Source organism: Anthonomus grandis, chromosome 15, assembly GCF_022605725.1.
Source record: "Anthonomus grandis grandis chromosome 15, icAntGran1.3, whole genome shotgun sequence".
NCBI lineage: Eukaryota > Metazoa > Arthropoda > Insecta > Coleoptera > Curculionidae > Anthonomus > Anthonomus grandis.
Window position 1 is genome coordinate 19218183 of NC_065560.1, and position 22115 is coordinate 19240297.

Genomic DNA, 22115 nt, shown 5'->3' on the forward strand with positions numbered 1-22115 from the left:
CAAATATTAAAGCTAATGTTACCTACAGATCTTTGACATATTTTGGTACAATCTCTGATATCTTGGGCCGTTTTTTTCTAAAAATATAATGTAATTACCTCATTTAAAACTAGTAACACACTTAAAAGTCATATTGTTAAGGTTAAGGATAAGGTGGACCCGCTCACTTCATCGGGGATATATGAAATTAAATGCGTTGAATGCCCTGCAGTGTACATTGGACAATCTGGCATGAAAGTAGCAACTCGTATTAAAGAACATAAATCCCAGTTTGATAAACATATTAACACGATATTGTAGTAAGCAAGTCAGCTTTTGCCAACCACATATTAGAAAATAGACACACTTTCCGGATCGAAAAAGTCCCGATTTTGTATGTGTGAACGACAAAATTACGGGACAGAATCATTTTATTTTTAACAATATTAACTGTACATCTCAATCGCCTGCAACGAGTACCATTGCTACAGACGCAGCGCCATCCAATAACCAACTATAGTACTCCGCACAATCAGAATATAAAAATTTGCAACTAACTTAACTTCACTCTAGTAAACTAATGTGTTTTATTGTGGATGTCACAATGTGTATTAATTATAAAATTTTTAATCTTTGTACCTATTTGGAATGTTTTGTTTGTATACAATTAGAGTTCGTTTACGTGTATGTATGTGTATCGTCCTATTTTTGGTAAGGGAAAACCTTATTTTTTATTGTAATTTTATTTTAAATTAATAATTTTTTAAGGTCTGATGATGCCCTAACCAGGTGAAACATATGTAACCGTTATTTAAATTATATAGATGCTGTAGATTTTGAGAGTTTTTCGTTCCTGCTTTTGATATTATACCAGCACCTTAGAGAGAAAATGGATGACTTTTTTAATTTATTGACCACAAAGATAGATACGTAAGAACCTACCTTTATCCTTACGTATCTATATCAGTTCGTAATACCTGCCTCACCCATTTAATGAACCTTGTGGTTAGTTCTGTCTTTATTGCTTGATGGTCTTGTTTCAATATTATTATTATTGTTACATAATATTTATTACTACATATTATTACATGATTTAATGTTATTAAATTACACTTAGTTTCCGCCCGGCTTAATGGCCCTTTTACAACTAAGCTCTCGGCAACGTTGAAAATTTTAGTTCCAATTCTCTTCGTAGCCGCAGATACAATTGCCGGACAATACTAATTTGCCCAACTTCTGCATGCTCGGTGTAAACGGATATGGCATCAGTCCTACTGGAATAAGGTAACTTATTATTAATGTACATTTCGTATATTCGTGACAGTACACAGAGCTAGGCAAAGCCCATTTTCAATGAATAAACCAATTTTTGTCGGATACCAGGCACCAAAAAAAGCTCCTTATATTATAAACAGAAAAACAAAATTGTATTCAAGTAATTTTTTATAGTAGACATTTTTCATATTAAAATAATTTTAGTTTATTCTACCAATACAGACTGTTTGGTTTCTATATGTATGCTGATTCTGTATATATACTGAAAATGTTACTTTTTTGAAGTCAAAGTGCAAAGGTACAATTTGCAGGAACCCAGCAGATTGCCTACATATACCATCTGCACGATACAATTAATCAGAGAGAGAAGTTGAACTATTCGTAAGATAAGGCTTCATATCTTTTGAAGAAATGAAAAATCCTCATCATGTTAAGCAAATCTATGGTTTCAATTAAAAAAAAAACATTTCAAAATGGCTATAGAAAGAAAAAAAAACTAACATAAATGTAAGGATATATATCTGTATAATAATAAATGATGCTTAATAAACCCAATAAATAAATTTCATTCAATTTATACTTTTATTAAACAGCATTAAATTAGTTTTTTACATAATCACCTGAAACAATAATTACAAAAAATATTCACTTTAAAGAAACAATTAAAATTTGCAGCAAAATTTATACACCACAACTGTCACTTCATATTAAATTGACCCTATCGCTCGAAATTGTATGAGCGTCCGATACAATTTATAAATTGTCCCAATTTGCAAATTACCCTGATCGATTATGCCCATTAACCTGCACATTATGCAATCTACGGGATCCCTGCAAATTGCAATTGAAATCCGGTCATGTGTCTATCAAAATATATCAACGATTTGTCGTAGATTTAGGAAATGCAAAAATATAAAGGTGACCATTTGAAATAAGTTGACTGTCCGAGAAAGTGAAAGATTTCAAAAATTTCACGTATTGTAACTATAGTTTAAGTGTTTTCATTGATAACATACGACTGTCAATAATAATTTGCCGTAGTTATGAAAACATATCTACTACTAAAGGCGATGGAGACAAAGCCGGTACAAACTATTAAACAACGTAAAAACATGACTCTATCTCCGCTTAGAATGGGTTTAAAATTAATTCAGATTGCTTTTTAAGTATAGATTATTCCTATTTTTTGATAAGTAGAGTTTATTCTATATAAAACAAAATAAATTATTGAAAATAAACAAATACACTTAACATAAACCGGCCACCTTGAAATCCTACGGTACTTCAAAGTAAATTAAAACTTAATATCATAGCATACAAAACGTGATACTTATAATCACAATATTAATAACTTGTCACTTTTATGACATAAAGTCTTATAGTAATTAATTGTCTCATCCCACTAATCATGTAAATCGATCGTCTTGATTAAGTAATACACAAATTTTGACCACGGCCTTTTGATTTCTCCAAAAACAGTTCGAATGGTCACTACTCGTATGTGTCTACCGTCCTTCCCTGGATGCGTAACCAAAATTCGTTCCATACGCCATTTGAGGGGTGAAAGTTCATCTTCTTTGATTAGTAGCAAAAGATCAGATTTAAGGGATTGTTGTACACATTCTTTCCATATGACTCTTTGCTGGAGGTGTGATATGTACTCTTGGGCCAACGCGACCAAAAATGTTGTTGGCTTCTGTGATCTCTGGACAAATAATTTTGTTTAGTTTTTAAAATTCTGTTCGGGTGTTGTAGTTTAAGGTTCCCTAATGAGCAAGTGTGCAGGAGTGATGAAATTTAAATCGGTGGAATCAGAGGAAAGTGGGTAGAGAGGTCTAGAGTTGAGGCAAGCTTCTATTTGGTATATCACAGTGCAAAATTATTTGAAAGTTAGAGCAGCATCGCCTATTACGCGCTTTAAATGGTATTTTATAGATTTAACACCTGATGACTCCCACAGACCGCCAAAATGTGAGGGTCGCGGTGGTACGAAGTTCCATTGTAGACTATATCATTCGACAGGTCATTGAAAGTCGTGCCATTGTCCAAAAATATTTGTGAGCATTTTCTTCGTTTAGCCTTAAAACGTTTTAGTTCCGCTAAGAAACGTTGTGCGGTTAGGTCACTAATAACTTGGACATCTATTGCTTTGCTTAGAAAACAGATAAAAAGAGCGACGCAAGATTTTGTACTCATGTAATTTCGACCGATTGTGACCGTAAAAGAGAAGGACTGGCATAGTCAACACATACAGCAAAAGGGGAGTTAAAGTGATGCGAGTTGAAGGAAGATCAGTCATTAAGTATTTTTCAGTTGTGTGATTAAATCTGAAACAACCCGTACAAGATCAAATAACCTTTTTAACAAGACTGAAAATAGCCGAATATTGCACTCCTAAGGAAGCAAGAATTGCTTGTGGGTCAGCATGCAGTAATATTCCTTGCTCATTTTGTACAACCTAAGAGAGAGGAAAAATGCTGCTTGCTGGGTAAAATTATTGTATGTTTCTTAGACAAGTCAAAATTAATCTAAGGACAAAGGCTTACTTTTGCGGCTTATCGTTTTATTATGTGATAATGCATGATATTCATCAGCAAAAGATTGTTTTTGTACCATTTGAACTAAAGTTGTAAAGAATTTTGTAACTCCTTGACAGTAAGTGGCCCAGTTAGTCGTGTTTTTTTTTGGAAATATTACTAATAAACCTAAGACCTTAAGCAAATACTTTTTTAAGTCTAATTAAAGAAGAAATACTACTTATGTATTTGAAAAATGAATGATTGGTAGAAAGAAACGTTAACTTTCTATTACAAATTTCTGGAAGCTCTGTAACGCTCAGATGTTTTACATCAAAAGTGTAAGAAGGCCATTCAATCTCTAACAATCTCAACCAAACAGGTCCGTAAAACCAAAGATCGCAATCTATTAAAATTTAACGCATTTATTCCCCGTGTTAATAAGTCGGCTGGATTGTCAAAAGTGCAGATATACTTTTAGGAAGTTGGCTTTGAAATTGTGTATTTGTGAAATTCTGTTTGCTACAAACGTTTTCAGAAAATGTGGAGAAATGTTTATACATGAAATAACTATCGTCGAGTCAGACCAGTAAGTAATGGATTAAAAAGTATCTAAAGTGGATAAAGTATTACAGAGTGATTCCGTTATCGTGCTGACAAGTTCGGATAATAGCAATGCACTACAAAGCTCAAGTCTAGGTGTGGCAATTTGTTGTAATGGTGCAACTCGCGTTTTGGCATAGACAAGTTTAGATGTACAGTTTCCGAATGAATCTATAGAAAGTATAAAAATACAAGCTCCATAGGCAGATTGTGAAGCGTCACAGAAACCGTGCAATTGTATAGATTGTGGATCAATACGAAAAATGTGCCTTGGTATTTGTGATTCAGTAATTTTTAGTAACTCAGAACGGTACTTAGTCCATATGGAATGCAAATTTGCAGAAATTGATTTATGCCAAGAAAGGTTTAGTTCCTGGAGAAATATTTTAGTTATAATGGTTACAGATGCAAAAAGATCTAGCGGATCAAAGATCTGCGCAGTGCAAGATAAAATATATCGTTTTGTTACCTTAGAATTGTTATTGCAAAAAATTAATAGAGTATTGAATACATTCTGTGGAGGAATCCCACAAAAGTCCTAATGTCTTCCCATTCTCAGTGTCACCAATTTTTAAAATGCAAGAATCGGGATTATGGATTGAATTCACGTTGGAAGTCCATTTTCGTAAAATGAATCCATATTTAAGGCAAAGTTGTGAAATATGTTCTTTTATTTCAGTAAGTTAAATTATCTTATCACAACCTGTTAATACATCATCAACATAAAAATCATAGAAGATAATAGAGAAAATCTTTGGAAATGATTTAATGTGACGATATGCTACAACTTGCAAAGATCTAATTGCAATGATGCAAAAGCAATGATGCATGAAGCAGTTACGGTATTCAGAATATGCAGGGTGTTCGAAAAATAGACGGAGATATTTCAATGAGTGATTCCTTGTAAAAAAATATGAGAAAAAGTTTCTATAAATATGGGCCCGAAAATGCACAATTTTCAAGATACAGGGTGATTTTTTTTTACATTATTTTTTTATAAATTAAAAAAAATATATTTACTCAATTCTCTTGAAATTTGGCAGTATTACTAGTTGTAATAAGAGGCTAATTTAGCCCTAATTAGATTAAAATTATAAGGTCCAGTGGCGTCTCGAGAGACTTAGCAAATATTAATGACAAAAAAATTTACACCACTGCCTTTTTTTCAACTTTAATATTTGTTGCTTGATTAAGTATTTAAAAATACAACTTATTGGCCTCTTGTATTTTTTTCATATCTCTCTTCGTTTTCGACAAAAAAAATAAATACCGTTTTATTGCATGCCAGTGGACATAATTGGTTTATTAATTTTTTGTTAAAAAATCACCGGTGCCTTGGAAAACAAAAAATAATTTCTGCATGGAAGTTTGACATTGACAAGTGTCAGTTCTCCTAGAAAAATTATTAATATTAATGAACAATTAATATTTTTAAAAAAATGTATCACCCTGTATCTTAAAAACTGTGTATTTCCGGACCCATGTTTATAGAAATTTTCTCATATTTTTTTATAAGGAATCACCCATTGAAATATCTCCGTCTATTTTTCGAACACCCTGTATACAGATATATTATCTTCTAGATTAAATCGCCATAATATTTTGTGAAGATCCCTGTTTATTTTTTATAAAGATCTGCTGGTACATTTTAGCGACGTCTGCACTCAAAACAAAATGGTGCTTCCTAAATTGTAATAAAATGAAAAACAAATTGTAGGACCTGTCTTAAGAAGACTTAGCCGAAGCATCGAAAACAACTCTTAACTTAGTTGTAGTGGAAGATTGTCTCAATACACAATGGTGTGGGCGGAAAAATCCTTGTTTGACTGTCGTTCTTGGTCAGTTGAAAGAGTCATGTGTCCAAGTAGAATGTATTCTATAAAAATTAAATAAATATAAAATTATGATCTTGGGATTTTAGGTCGGGATTTCTTTCAAGTTTTTTCTCCAAACTAAGAAATCGATTAAATACTATAGTCCTCGAGTCAAGTTCGTAACGGATGTCTTTAAAGGAATAAGCGCGATAAAATCTCCATCAGTGGTTTGAAAAACGTTTTCTTGAAAGTGAGTTTCACAATATTTCTCCTCATCAGATAAGAATTTAGTCTTAGGATACTCCTCAATATCCCAAAATTTCGCCAATTGTGTGCTAAGATGTGGTGTAATAAAAAGATAGCAGTGTATTGATGTTTGAGGATTTTGATAGATAGAACCAGGAATGATCCAACCAAGTTTGGTTTTGTGTAAGGTTGGAAGGTTATTACCAAGTTTGATATGTTGTATACTTAAAAGATGCCAAAATATGTCAGCTCCTATTAAAAGATCTATAGAGGAGCATCTGTTGAAATTTGAATCCGCCAAGACAATATTGTTTGCATTATTGAGCATTAATATATCTATGTTTGTATAGGGTAAATTTCCTGTAATTTGTGGCAAAACAGCAGATATACATCTATCAAAGTTATTTATAGTTGATTTAAACTTTACATTAACAAAATGAGTAAGGTGTTTTTTAGAATTATTAATCGAGGAAACAGTAAGATTGTAAGATTGTTTAGGTAATTGCAAAATATTGCATTACCAGAAATAAAATTCGACTGGTTTTCATTATTCAGTAAAACTCTGCAATCATGTGGTTTTCCAAATTTATCAAAAACATTGACGCGAGCTGTGAAAAGTAAAATAAGAGGCTTAATAAAAGATTCAGTTAAAATAGTGTTAACATGATATGAAGAAATATTTTCCTGAAAATCTTGCTGTACTAAACTTACATTACACCAAACTTACACAAATATTTGGTTCAACAGTGTTTGAATTTATTTTATTTTGAGAGACTGAAAGTGCTGACGTTTTATTTTCAAAATGTATGATATACTTTAGAACATCTTGTGTAACCTGACGATTTGTAATTTTTAGTGGAGTGGTTGTTACCAAGACAATTGACACAAAGATGTAGTCATTTAGCTGTTTGTAATCTGTCAAAAGGGGAAAGTTTAACAAAATCATTGCAGTTATAAATATTGTGGTTTTTATTACTTCAATGACAATGTGAATTATTTGTATTGGAAAAAGATTTTATTTTATGTACTTTAATATCTTGTTTTATTTGTGATGGTATGTCGATGTTCCTGGAAACTACTGATTTCAATACGCGACAGCGATTCTTTAAAAATTGTAGAAACTCATCCATCATTGGCAATTCGTCTGCAAAATTAGTTGATTCCCAAGCACATCTTGTAATATTATCAATTTTTGTACAAAGTAAATGAACAATAGTATTATTCCAATGATTAGTAGGACATCCAAAAGCATTTAAAGAGCGCAAATGCTTTTGAATTCCATCTAAAAGTAGTCTAACACCCTCAGAAGTCTTTTGTAAGAACTGGAAGCGCAAAAATGGCTTTGATGTGATTAGTAGCAAGTAGTTTTTTGTTTTCAAAGTGGTCAATTAAAAGGTTACAGGCAATTTCATAATTTTCATTAAAAACTTCCAAAGACTGAATAATGTTGGCAGCCACACCTTTTAAGGTCAAGCGCAAATAATTAAATTTCTGTACATTATTAAGTTCTTTATTAAGTCTCGCACTCGGGATCAGAGGTTTCGATAGATAATTGTGCTTCATTAAATATCTCTAAGAGTTCTTCAGCGTTCTCTTATCGTTTACGTAAATTTGCAAAATTAATGTTATCACTGTACTTAATAATATTAAAATGGTTCATAAATAGAGTCAAAAAACTCTTAGCAGACCTACGTTTAACCTTATTGGCGTCAGACATCGTAAACGAATAAATCAAAAAAAATTTTAAAGACAAATTAAGAAATTGAGATTGTATTTAAATATAGTTGCATTTAAACAAAATATTAAACGTTAGTGTTTATGTAAGGGAAATAAGTATACAGTAACCCTGTTTACTGTCTTACGACGAATAGACGCGATCGATATCTCAGGAACAAATTTTTCAAAAATTTTGAAAATTTGGCAACATGGCACAGTCGTTGGGGACCATGTATGGAGAATGTAACAAAGTTTTATCGAGAACATGCCAAATATTTGCAGATAGATTTCCAGAAAAGCAGGAATCACCATGTTGCGCTGCTAGGGGAATGATAGAAAATTTTAAAAAGTTAAAATGTCATTTTCACATGAAATTAATAATATATCAAAAACGGTTACACTTAGGTTGTACTGTAAACACTTATTGAAAATACACAAATTATTGAAAATAAACAAATTACTTAACAATGACATTACTTCAAGTGTAACGAAAATGTTAATAAAGCGGTTAATAAAAAATTATACTGGCTGATTTATAAAAGTCGTAAATCTCATCACGTTTGTCAGTAAAAAGTCGAAACAAATAATTTTCTTACTTTTTATACACTAACATATATTTGCTTTTTTTTAACAAATATTACGACTCGCTCGCTGGAGCGTATATCTCCAACAGTTTGATTTCGAGATCAAATACCGTAAGGGGGTACTAAATAAGGTTGCCGATGCCCTATCAAGGGACCCGCTTGAAGGTGCCATAGATAACTCCGAACCTGAACCGCTGTTAAGTCTGGGTGACTTTAATCCCTGTTCCTGGTACAGAGCAAAAAAAGCTGCAGTAGAAAGTAATCCCACAGTTTTCCCCGATTTTTGCATCAAAAATGGACAGTTATACCGACATTTTTGGGATCTTTCCGATTTAACCGAGAGCGAAATGGCAGATCCATGGAAGCTTTGCATGCCGCAAGAAACTCGTGAGGCGGTACTCAAGGAGAACTATGATTCTCCTGTGGCAGGACACCGTGGCATTGCCAAGACTACTTCCCGAATATGTAGGAAATATTATTTGCCGGGAATGATGCGAGACATCGCTCGTTATGTCAGGAGTTGTCAGTCATGTCGAAAGTACAAGCCATGGCAGCAGAAAACACCAGGACTGATGCAGCCATCGCGAAACGAACAACCGTGGGAGGTAGTCACGAGTGATTTAGTTGGACCGTTACCGAGATCTTCCAAAGGTAACAATTACCTGCTAGTATTTCAAGACCGTTTCACAAAATGGGTAGAGTACCGACCGCAAAAGCAATTGCTTTTGCTAAAAAGCAATTGCTTCAAATAATTGCTCGATTTTTATTCATCAGACCCATTAGCATATCATTTAGTAACTCTATACAGGGTGTAACATAAATAATGGTAAATAATTTAATAGCAGATTCCTTTTGAAAAAAAGTGAGGGTCAGTTAAATTTTCCTAGTTTAAAAGTCAAATGCAAGTAAGATATGGCCATAGACTTACCAAGTATTATTCGTTTTTATTACAAAATTTGGAATAGGGTGTTGTTTTTATATGGCAAATCTTAAAATATATTTTTTTTTAAATTATGTTACTGACAGCGCCACTAGCAACATTTTAATTTTGTTTTTTAATTACGGAACTTTTTTAAGCTCGGCATAATTTAATTTATTATTTAAAATATGTATTGTGTAAGCAGTTTTGCTTAAAAAAGGTATAATTCGAAAATCTCACTACTATTAACTCTTTTCGATATATTTAATTGACTTGGGGAATAAATTTAAATTGCTTTGTAGAAATAATTTATGTATAAATACATCAAAATCCAAATTTTGTTTATTTGAAAGGAAAAGTAAACTATCAGGTATTAACACAGATAATAATCATGTTTACATAAACAATATTGCAATCGAACGCGAACAACAAATTAAATATTTAGGTGTTATATTCGACTGTTATTTAAATTTTCACGTACATGCCGATTACATAACACGAAAGTATTCGAAAAAAGTTGGTTTTGTTTCAAGGGTCGGACAAAATTTGTCACTGACTACCAGATTATTGTTATACAGTTCTTTCATTTCAAAACGATCCACTGTTAGAGAAAAATATATTATTTTTATAGGAGACGCACAACAACCGTTTCAAACAAGGCACATATTGATGATTCTCTACTGATCGCTGGTAAATATTTCTGTTATTTTTACCAACGCATTACTTAGAATCACTACCTGGACTTGAATTTTTTAGACAGTGGCATCGCATCTCGTTGCCCATATTATTATTAATATAATAATAAGCTTGTATATTTATCTCAATATTATAATAAATCAAATAATAACATAGAACTACAAGATTATTAACAAAAATATCGCTTGACGCTAACACGGCCAGCCTGACACTGGGACGCTCTCAGCCCAATGTTTTCCCTTTTTTTTTAATGCTCGGTTTCATCCTGACTACTAGTACTGGATGTGCTCATGTCAACATCAGTGTTGGTTTGATCCATGTTCTAGACAACGGAAAACAGTTTCATAATCAAGTGTTCTTAAGAGCACTTTATTTCAAAATACACATATATATTTAACATGCTCAAACACCAATGCCTAAAATCTAACAAGTGAAGATATCCGCCAGAAAGCATTAAACCATTCCCAAGCATCTTCACTAAAAATAATTTAAGTCAGTGAGATATCAGCCAGACAGCATTATACGATGCCCAAGCATCTATCCAAAAATATTTTAACCCAGTGAGATATCCGCCAGACAGCATCATACCAACAATTACCGCTAACACGGTCATACAATTATAATAATATTAGTTACCTGGCAATCATCATTGTCAGTAAATACGTATGACTCAAGTAACTCTGAGCAGTCCTCAGGAGTCCATTCCTTTGGCCACAAACGCATCTGGTAAGACGCTGCTGCTGTAAGTCTAGTAGATTCAGCAACATCTCCCACTTTCCTTAATATTCATATCTATTCGTAGATAGGATTTTTGTTACCTTATATGGCCCCAACCATCCAGACTCAAATTTCTTTGGCTTAATAACCTCTCTGTTAATAAGTATATAATCACCATTTTTAAAGGTTTTTTGTACTTTTGCACGTTTATTCACGTACGTCTCTTGAATAATTGCATTTTCATCAAGACGCTTCTTTACAAACTGCTTCCATTTCTCCGTCTGAATAGGCGAAGAAGGCAGTTTATCTTCCGACGCATTATCAATGATACGCTTAATTTCGGGTATCCTGTTATCACATCCAAATAACGTTTGAAGGGGTGTCCTTTTTGTAGTTTTATGAACAGTAGAATTGATAATCAGCTAAATATGCGAAACAAGTGCACTCCATTGAGATAAAATGTCTGCTTGAGCACGCAATAAATTTGCAATGAAACTCATGTAGCGTTCAGCTTGACCATTAGCTTGGTGTACGTATGGGGTAATGAAATGCCACTCTATATCCCATTCACGTAAGAGTTCATGGTTCTGGACTGCACGAAGAGAACTACCATTATCTGTTATTATTCGAGCTGGAGTTCCTACAAGATATATTATGTCCATTATGCAATCAGCAACTTCATCCGTTTTGAGACTCTTCAAGGCGTACAAGAAACAGTATTTCGAAAAACTGTCCACAGCTACGAAAATATGAGCAAAATCGTCTTCAGTCTTAGGTAAAGGTCCAAAACAATCAATGTGAAGAGTGTTGAATGGAATGTCAACTTTGCTTATTGATTGGATTTTATAGCTGGATGGTTTAGGGATGCGTTTTTGGGTGAGGCAGGTTAAGCACGCGTCAATATACTTTTTAATGAATGCCCTCATTCTTGGAAACCAAAAGTGAGAGTTTATACTTAATAATGTCTTATCTAAACCAACATGAGCTTGACCGTCCTGATATTCCTTTAATAATGCATAACGTGCATTTTTAGGCACAAAGTATTGTGTTACTCTTTCCGAATTTATCTCACTTAAATGGCACGGAGTACTACCAATCATACAAAACTGATTTTTATCAAGCTCGCCATTGTTTAATTTTTCTTTAAGTTCCTGAGTTTCGCTGTCTGTACTTTGTTGTACAAACAACCAACCGTCAGGCATTAGAATAAACTCTGCTTCGCTTGCACCATCAACAATCTCAGAAATCCGATTAATGCATACTGATTTTGGTGGATTGCGACTTAAATAATCCACATACGACATCTGATTACCCGCCCTATGCTCAATAATAAAATTGAAGTCCTGTAGGTAAATCCACCATCGACTTACTCGCGGAACTAAATCACGCTTATACTGAGAGCTTTTTAATAAGTTGCAATCTGTGACCAATTTGAATGGAATACCTACAAAATAGTGTCTAAACTGTTTCAGTGCGTAAACCACGGCCAACGTTTCCAACTCGTATGAGTGGTAACGTGACTCGGCATCAGATGTGGCTTTACTGAAATATGCAACAACACGCTTAATCCCATCATGGATTTGTAAGATAATGGCTCCAAAACCATGACTACTGGCATCCGTATGCAGCTCTATAGGAAGATTGGGATCAAATATGGCTAAAACCGGTTCATTTGACAAAATATTAATGACATATTCAAAAGCCCTAGATTGTTTATCACCCCAGCACCAAGGTTCATCTTTCTTTAGTAAATGTGATATTGGTCTGGTTTTAACTGAAAATTCGGGGACAAACTTGCGGAAATATCCCGCAAGACGTAAAGACTGACGCACTTCTTTAACATTTGTCGGGGGTGACAGAGACTTTAGAGCCAATGTTTTTGAAGGGCTGGGTTTCACATCACCTTTGCAAATTAATCTACCTAAATACTCAATTTCTTCTTTTAAGAAACTACATTTATTCATATTTATGGAAAATCCGTGAGATCTTAACGTCACAAAAACTTTTCGTAGATTTGTTAAGCCTTCTTCAAGGGTAGTAGACGGAATCAGAATATCGTCCTAATACACCAAAACTAAACCTTTTGTAATTTCATCCTGTAAAGCAAGATTTATCGCCCTTTGAAAAATGGAGGGGGCATTCGCGAAGCCAAATGGCATACGCAAATACTCGTATTGGCCGTCGGGTGTAATAAATGCTAATTTTTCTACTGATTCAGGATGAACTTTAATTTGATGGAAGCCAGCGGCCATATCTAAAGTAGTAAAATACCTGCAGCCACTTAAACGATCAATTTGATCGTCGATGCGGGGAAGGGGAAATCGATCTTTCACAGTAATACGATTTAAAGCCCTAAAATCACAAACTAGGCGCATTTTTTTTCTTCACCAAAAGTACGGGACTGGCATATGGTGACTGAGATGGTTGAATTATGGAATTATTCAAAAGATCTTGAACTATATTTTGCACTGTCTCTCTTTCAGTGACTGATAGACGGTAAGGTCGATATTTAATTTCCTTATCTGATGTAAGGCGTATTTTGAATTCCCCAGTGGTGATTAATGAAGGGACCTTATTTCCACTAGTAAAAATATCTTGAAATTCATTAAATAAAAAATCAAGTTGATTTTGAACTAAATCCAAACCCAATTCAGGGGTCTGAAAATGTAAAGACGGTACACACTGATTGTACGTAAATACTATGCCTGGAATGCTCAAAAAATCTAACCCTATTATAATATCACAACATATTACGTCATTCGGAACAACAAATATTTTTAGCACAAAAACTTCTTTATTTAAAAATATTTTAGTTTCGATAGCATATTTGGAATAAAAGGAATTATTATTTCCTACTCCCTTGATTAATTTTTGTTTCAAAATATGCAACGAAGATATTTCCTTAGCTTTATCTTCGCGAATAAGCGAAACCTGAGCGCCTGTATCTAATAATACTTCATAAAAAGTCCCACCGATATTAAGAGAGTATAAACAAAACTTATCAATATTTTTATTTTGTGTAGGTGATGACTCACAAACATTAATGTGTTTGGATTCGTCACTTTTTTTTATCCTGGCGCAATCTTTTAAAACAATTTTTAAAAGAATGTCCAGTTTTCTTGCAAAAACTATAACTATTTATTGGATCATTAAAGGATTTCGAAGTACTGGGAGTTAGAGTGATATCCCGTTCACGTTTTACATCTCGCTCGGATCGGACAAGATATTTTTCGGTGCCCTAGTTTTCCACATTTAAAGCATTTGATATTTATATTACTAGATGAGACATGATTGTTATTATGAGCAATATTAACACTTTTGTTTTGGTTATCACGTCGATTATTTGGTTTAGACTGAATACGTGATAAATGAGCAATCAAAGAAGTCGTATTTTCATGACCTGACTGTGTTAACTGTGCCTGCAAAACAGAATCTTTTACCCCAAAACAAATTAAACTTATCAGCTGTTCTTGAGAAAAAGTTACACGCAAAAAATTTATTTTATGTAGTTTCATGCGACCATATAAGCCATAAGATGGACATCCATCAGAAGTAAACATTATTGCGTCATGTGCTAATTTTCCAAAATTAGTACAACCCGCAAAACTGTCACATAAATCTCGCTTTAGGTTAACCCAAGAACGGCGATCTATAGGAGCCCAATTAGAAAACCACTCACTTGCCTCCTCTTCAAAACAGTTTGCAATTCTGCCCATCAGAGAACCATCGTTCCAACCTAAATCGGTAACCAACTCAGAAATATTATCAATCCATCTTTGCGGTTCGTCTCTTCCAGGCACAAAAGTAGGTAACTTTATAGAGTCACTAGCATAAGACACAGAGGGCACATTACCAGGAACGCTATTATTTGCTCGCGAATCCACTCGGTCCAATAGGCCACGTAATAAAGTCTCTAAAGTGGACGCAACCGAATTTTCTTCCCCCATTTTAGTACACACTATAATTTTAACGTTTGGGACGCCACCCAAAAATTAAATAACACATAAATAACTTATGTTAGGGATAACTGCACAATGCACAATATAAATAGCAAAACGGCACATATATTTGGGATTCTTTATCACACTTCTGATGTTAGAGAAAAATATATTATTACTGCATTGCATTTTTTAGACAGTGGCATCGCATCTCGTTGCCCATATTATTATTAATATAATAATAAGCTTGTATATTTATCTCAATATTATAATAAATCAAATAATAACATAGAACTACAAGATTATTAACAAAAATATCGCTTGACGCTAACATCCACCCTTAATAAATCTCTTACATTTTTACATTTTTTATAATAGATCATCAAAAAAAATACAAGCAATTTAGAAGTTAAAATGTGTGGTAAAAAACAGTACATTTAGTTAAAGCAAATTATTTATTTTTTTAAGTAAAGAATGTGTACCGTTATTGGCGAGAAAAAAAGAGGGTCTTCAAATTTATAAAATTATTTTAAAAAATCTTTGCAGTCTTATAACTTTGTATGTGTATTTATTTCACTTATATTTTTTGCGAAACCTACCTAATAGGTACAAAAAAAACACTGCAATACCTTACATTTTTATAATCCTCCGGACCTAACCCCACTAGACTTTTTTCTTTGGGGCTACTTAAAAAGGAAAGTTTATAAAACCCCACCTGAGAGTATTGAGAATTTAAAAAATAGAATATTTCAAGAATGCAGAGAAATTAGCGGGCAGACCCTTGCCAATATTCGTAAGGAGTTTGAAAATAGGCTTTTTTATTGTCTTGCTAATAACGGCTCGCATTTTGAACATTTAATAAAATAAATTTGTTAAACTAATTAAATTTTTTTTTCTACCCTACCGATTTACTTTTTAGTTGCCTCTTGGTCATTCAATCAATTTTATTTTTTTTTGCAACCATTGATAGCATAATGAATGCCCTTTAAAATAATGTATCACATCATGGGGGCCATTTGACATACCAAAGTTTGGCGTAAATAAAATATTCATTATTTCTAGACATTTTCGCTAACTATTTGCTTACACATTTACCGATTTCATTATTTTTGGTACCGTTGAATAGAGAATTTTACGCTCCTTACTATGATGTATCACACTATGGGGGTTCCCATTTGACATATTAAAGTGAGGTTAGCTGGAGGTGAGGAGGTGATTGACAGAACTTCAGTAAATGCATAATTAAACGTCCCCCTGTATAACTAATTTGACGTGTATTTTTTTTCTTTTGAGAAAGTGTTTAAGGGTGGATCGTTTTAAAATGAAAGCACTGTATAATAGCAGAGCAGCACCTCACCTTGAGTTTTGTTCATCACTTCTTTATAATTTACCTAAGTTTAAAATAGACCTATTACAGCTGGTTCAGAATCGAGCAATTAGAATTATTTTGAAATGCAACAGATTTACACCAGTATCATTAATGCTTAATGTGTCAAACATGTTGTCAATAAAATAAAAAATTGCTTTTAGTGTATATGCCTTTCTGTTTAAAGCAAAAAATAAAATGTTACCATCGTACATTTACGACAAAATCAAAATTTTTAGCGAAGTACTTAATTATGACACACGTCATTCCTCTAACTTTATTTTATTAGATAGGTGTAATTCTAGTCAAATGCTCAATTCTGTACTTTATAAATGTTTATCCAATTTTAATATGTTACCTGATTTTATTAAGGAATGTACAACTCTAAATACTTTTAAAAAACTAGTGAGAGAACACTTGCTGTCCTAGTAACATTTAATTTATTTTTATTTTTTATTGAAATATGTATTATTTTTAAGCAAATTGAGAGAAATTGTTTTTAAAATTTAGTTTATAACTTAGGTAGTAACATTGTATTTTTTATTCGACTTGCACCACATCTGGGTTGTGACTCCTTAACGGGGTATTTCTGGAAAAACCGGGAAGCTGAGATTGTCCATGGAATTCCGGGGCGATACCTAATAGTCTCCCAAGACCGAGATCCCTGTTTACCTTAGACCGACCCAGAAAAAAAAGTGTGTCGTAACATGTACGAAAGATCTACACGAGCCGACCACGAGTTGCTACCTCAGCAGTATCATCGATTGCAGAGAGTTCGCAAATAAGGTGGAATGCAACGTTTAGCAAATTAAGTATGTTACGCATATTTTTAATAATTATCTTCAGGTTATGTATGTAGCACATGTTGCTACATAAATATATATTATTATTATTATTATTATTATTATTATTATTATTATTATTATTATTATTATTATTATTATTATTATTATTATTATTATTATTATTATTATTATTATTATTATTATTATTATTATTATTATTATTATTATTATTATTATTATTATTATTATTATTATTATTATTATTATTATTATTATTATTATTATTATTATTATTATTATTATTATTATTATTAGACAATTACAGTGGATAAAATAACTAGAGGGAATATATATACATTATCTTGCCTCAATTGTTGTTTTACCTCGTGAGCTAGATCTGCATATTTAGCAAGTTTAGTGTGTGCCGTTTCTAGGACATTATTGGTATTTGGCACTGCTATGTCAATTAAAAAGGTTTTCTATTGGGCTGTGTTTATTAAGATTATATCTGGTCTGTTTGAAGTCAACGTCCTATCGGTCAAAACAGTTCTGTCCCAGTAGAGGCGAAAGTCGTCATTTTCAAGTCCAGTTTCTGGTTTGTACTGGTAATAGGGGCAAGTTTCGCCAATAAGGTGATAAAGTTTTGCCAGTTCTTGACGAATAATTTTTGCCACACAGTTATGTCGGTGCAGATATTCGGCAGCTGATAGAGATGTGCATCCTGATGTTATATGTTGAATTATCTCCGGTACGGGCAGACATTTTCTACATCGATCGTCGATTACTTTCTCATCTTTAGTAATGTACTTAAGTAAATTTCTTGTAGCAATCACTTGGTCTTGTATAACCATCATAAAGCCTTCAGTTTCAGGAAATAGATCTCCACGAGTCAACCAGTAGTTCGACGTTTCATAATCGACATGTTCGGAGATTAAGTTCGTGAGGATGCTTTTCGTGTATTGCCTTCTGCTTCCATGTGTTAACTTTAATGGCTGTGTGCTCTGATCTTCTGTATCTGCTATACCTGCACAGAGATTCAAAGGTGTGTATCCATTATCCACTAGCACCACTGCTCTATGAAGAGAAGAGGTTTCCCTCATAGTGAGGATGTATTTCTGAAGATCTGCTACTTGTTTTTTGAAAAGAAAAGAATCAGTTAGTCCTCTGCCACCCTTGGATCTGGTAAGATTAAGTCTTTCGATGGCTGACTGAGGGTGGTGTGCTCGAAACGTCGTGAGGGTTGTTCTGGTCTTCCTCTCAACCTCCTCTATATCAGTCTTTGTCCACCTAATGACTCCAAAAGAATAGAAAGACAGGGATATATTATTATTATTATTATTATTATTATTATTATTATTATTATTATTATTATTATTATTATTATTATTATTATTATTATTATTCTGTTTTAGCTCGCTGATAGCGGTGTTGTCAATTTCACCGGCCTGGGGGCAAGATGAATTTTGCTATGGTAGATTTAGGAACTTTCGAAGAATTTTGCATGTATTCAGTATAACAGATTTCTGTATAATGATAATCTTGTTATTATCATTATTATTATTAATAATAATAATAATACATATTACAGGACCATTTGAAAATATGTTGCTGCCGTCTGTTGACTTCACCTATCCCAACGGGTTTAAAATAATTTACGACAAGTCACCAATTCATACCTCACTTGTTATCAGGGAATGGATTGGGCGTCAAGAAAATGATAAGAAAATGCAGATGCAAATGGACAAACAATCCAGTAAGACATTTTATGCCATATCCATTTTGCTTTTATATTTTTCATATACATATACATTAGTATTTTTTAAATTTGAATTAAAAGGAAAAAATTCAACAATTTTTTAAATCAGTATAACTTTTGCCAGTCTGCTTTTAAAATATCAAAACATTTATTAAATATTCAGTTCTTACATAATTTTTTTTTCTAAAAATGTCTTTTTACCTTAAAAGTGAGGTATAAGTTCGCTTATTTTGTTAATCTAGATAAAAACAATAAATTAAATGTCAAAAACTTTGAGTATATAATTGTAGGTAGTGGGTAGCGGATTCTAAACTAATTTCACTTCGTAAAAATATAAGTGTTCTTAACATAAAACAAATGTATTAAATTTCAAATAAGGAAAATACGGCTTCCGGTCAAATCCCACTCTTTAATTCTCAAACGTTTAACAATTCTCAAACAAAACTCTATCAAAAACCATTTGGAATTACTCAGAGGATAGTAGTTTTATTGTCAACCAGTATATCATTTTGAGGTGTTCAACTGATCTAATTTTTGTATTACCTATTTCACAAAGATGAAAAAAATTTCCATTATTATTGATATAAAAAATAATAGCATTATTTTATCAGTTGCACTATTAAATCGTGAAAACTCTGTTTAAAAATATAGAGCCATATTTTCAACGTTAAAATTCGCCTACCACAAAAATTAATTTATTCTAACAGAGATACGGCCGTTTGGTGGGGACAAGAGCCGCAAATTTTGTTTCAAAAAAAATTATTCGAAATAACTGAAATGTCATAAATAGTAATAGTCATAAATCGTCGCAATTACCTTGATTTTAACTTAACACGGAGAATAACGGTGGCGTTTAAGGTGACGGTAAAAATTTGAAAGTATAGCATATAAAATAATTTAATTTGTATTTTAAACTCGCAAAAGTTCATTGTTATTAATGATAATAATAATGATTTAAGCAGTTTGAACTTTCATTTTCAAGCTTACCAGTTAAAATATGTTATGGCATCACAAGTGACAATAGTACCAACACTAACTACTTTAACAGACATACAAGGGCCGGAATATAAATGAAACTTTACAACAATTAGAATTTATTAAAAAAAAAATTAAAAACAAAGTTGAAACTTTCCAAGTTAAAAATATTAGGAATATTTGGGTAAAGATTCTCAGAACTGAGAAAATTAATTATAAATGTATTTGCAAATAAGTTTCCCTAAGCAGGCGACCCATCCTCCTAATGAAGGAGAGCAAGCCTTCCCATTTAAGGTCCTTTAGTTCCTCTTGTGGCAGAAAGGAAGAACCTATGGTTTCTCACCTGATCCTAGCCCATCCTTCGCATTTCCCTATAAAATGATATGCCATTTCCTCCGCCATGCCACGACTAGGGTACAGCGGACTAAGCACTACACCTAAGATATGCAGATTTCAGTTGAGTCTACAGTGACCTGCTAGGACTCATAGACGCATGCCTGGCCTGCTGTAATCCTTTTGTGCCGGGACAGCAGCCACGCTATCATAGCTTTAGTTGGATTTGACAGTAGCTCTTTACGCCGTTGGCAGCCGCTATTTCTACTACAATTTTTTCTAGTCTTTTTTAAAGCGCAGTTGTCCAGGATATGGGAAATATGTCTCTTACTTAGTCCAAGGCTCAGGAGTGGGACGCGTGGGAGGGTGGAAGAGATGACCTCTTCCTTTTACTTCGGATTCTTAGGCCCTTGCTTGACGAACACACCTTCCTGGACTGTCGGGATCAAAGTTCAACATCTTCATGACTGTTCAGCCAGTAAAAACGTTATCTTACTTTTGCCAAGATCTTACTGACTTCAGAATGTCCTGCGCAAACACCGCCATGGACAGCTTTAAGAACTTCTAAAATCCATTTTGGAGGAAGGACTATCAGATATGTCCAACTACACTCTCCCAAAGTCTTTTTAATAATCCATCTTGTATAACCAACGAATCCCATTGAGACCAGTGAGCTTTTACTTTTGGATATTTGACATAAATATCTTTCCATTCTGGCCTTGAAATTTCTCGAGCCTTCAATTCATAAATAAGGACGAAAGACGGCTTCATTGCACTGATCTTGGATTAAACTAACTGCGTCTCACTTTTCAGAACTGTTAAGGCAAATACGATGATAAGCAAGTATCGCTGGATGTTGGTTAAATTTATTTTTAAGACAATGTTGACATATTTTAAAGTCTTCTGGATAAACCCTTGTCCCTTTCTGGCTTTGATAGCGTTTTACTGGAATAAGATTTCTTGCCATTTTCATAATGTTGTGAAAGGACGTCTCCAATTCCAACATGGCTTGCATCTGTATCCAAAATAAAAGTTTGGGCAGGAATCGTATACGTTAATATTAAAAATGTGCACTGTACTGTTTTAAGGCCTTGAAAGGTTTCTCCACGGTCTACTGACCAACTAAATATAATTTTGTCCTCCGTAAGCTTATATAGAAGTTAGCGAAATTTCTCACGAATCTTCTGTAATATGTACAAATGCCTAGAAAGCGTCTTAGCTGGTATTTGTCAGAGGGTCGCGGCCAATTTTCGACTGCTTCTACTTTATCTGGATCAGTCTTGACACCACTTTCTGATTATACATGACCGACGAATCGAACTTTTTTAGAGCTTAGTATTAGGTTAGCCTCTCGGAGCTTAATAAATACCTCTTGAATATTCTTTAAATCAATCTTCAAATGTTTTTTCAGCATAATGACGTTATCCAGATAAACCAAGCATGATTCCCAAGTCGTTTCGGGTGTTGAGCATATTCTTCCAAGTTTAGCATTTGAATTAAAATAGCAGATTCCTTCTGGATGAAGAAAGTTTTTGCTGGAAGAATTCCTTGACCATATATTTGATAGTTTTCCATGGGCTCAATCAAAACAGTTTATTCTTCCATCTCTTCCATCAATTGTGGCATTAACCACCACCTCCTTATCTCAGGATAATGACTCGGGCAATTCCATATCTTCATGTAGATGGTGCATAAGAACCTCTTCAGGTTTCGTCGTTAAAATGCGGTTATAACATGAACATCCATTTTATACTGCTGAGCATTCATAACATCTAATCCTAATATAACGTCATCCATAATGTCTATTAATACTTGCTGCTGGAATGTTATTAAGCCAATGGTAAGTTTGTGTAATTCATGAATCGGGATTCTTTTATATTTGCTAAATTAAGAATTA

General features: G+C 33.2%; 1 protein-coding gene across 1 annotated transcript in view; it reads right to left on the reverse strand.

Moving 5' to 3' along the window:
* The window catches only part of LOC126745138 (protein timeless homolog), an 817207-nt gene that overhangs the window by 310864 nt on the left and 484228 nt on the right, over positions 1 to 22115 (reverse strand). The window lies entirely within an intron of this gene.